This window comes from Elephantulus edwardii, unplaced genomic scaffold (assembly GCF_000299155.1).
Source record: "Elephantulus edwardii isolate Elephantulus edwardi_28Jun2011 unplaced genomic scaffold, EleEdw1.0 scaffold00184, whole genome shotgun sequence".
Classification (NCBI taxonomy): domain Eukaryota; kingdom Metazoa; phylum Chordata; class Mammalia; order Macroscelidea; family Macroscelididae; genus Elephantulus; species Elephantulus edwardii.
The window spans coordinates 5128835-5129855 of NW_006399934.1; positions in this window are offsets into that span (position 1 = coordinate 5128835).

The following is a 1021-nucleotide window of genomic DNA, read 5'->3' on the forward strand; positions in this document are numbered from 1 at the left end:
TCTATGACTCTATGGCACTTAACAATAGCAATAACGTGTGAATAACCCTGCTATGAACATAGATGTGCTTATTTCCATTCATGTCTTAGCTCTGATTTCCTTGGAGTATATTTCTAGCAGTGGAATAGCTGGACCCTATGGAATTTTTTTAAGGAAATGCAAAACTGCTTTTCAGAGGACCTAGTCAAAGAAAATTACAAAACATTACTACAAGAAACAAAAAGAGACCTGGAAAATGAAAGAATATACCTACTCATGGACAGAAAAACTCAACATTGTGAAAATGACAGTTGTACCAAGGCAATCTATAAACTCAATGCAATCCCAATACAAATACCAATTCCATTCTTCAATGAGATGGAAAAGGCAGTTCCAATCATATATGGAATGGAAAGAGACCCTGAATAAGCAAATCACTCCTTAAAAAGAGAAAAAAGGTAGGATCTCACTCCCTGATTTCAAATCCTACTACACAGCTGTGGTGTTCAAGATAGTGTGATACTGGTACAGTGACCCACACATAGAACAATGGAATAGAATTGAGTATCCAGAAATCAGTCCATCTATCTATGGTCAACGGATTTTTGACAAGGAGGTGAAATCAGTTAAGTGGAGAAAAGAAAATCTCTTTAACAAATGGTGTTGACAAAATTGTTAAACTATCTGCAGAATACTCAAGCAAGATCCATATCACACCATACACAAAAACCCAATCCAACGTGTATCAAGGATGTATGTGTAAAATCAAGGACTATAAACTTCATCAGAGAAAAGTTGGAAGAACTCAAGAACCCTAATTCACAACATAAACAGTCTCCCAAGCATCATGGAAAATCTACAGCCAGAAGAGAATGAAATAGATGAATGGGACCTTCTAAGAATCGGATAACTTTCAATTAAAAAAAAATAAAAAAACAAGCAAACAAAAAACATAAAAAACCAAAACCAACCAAATAAACAAAAAAACCTTCTCCAACAGGGTAAAAATAAAAATCACAGACTGGGAAAAGTATTTGGTAAT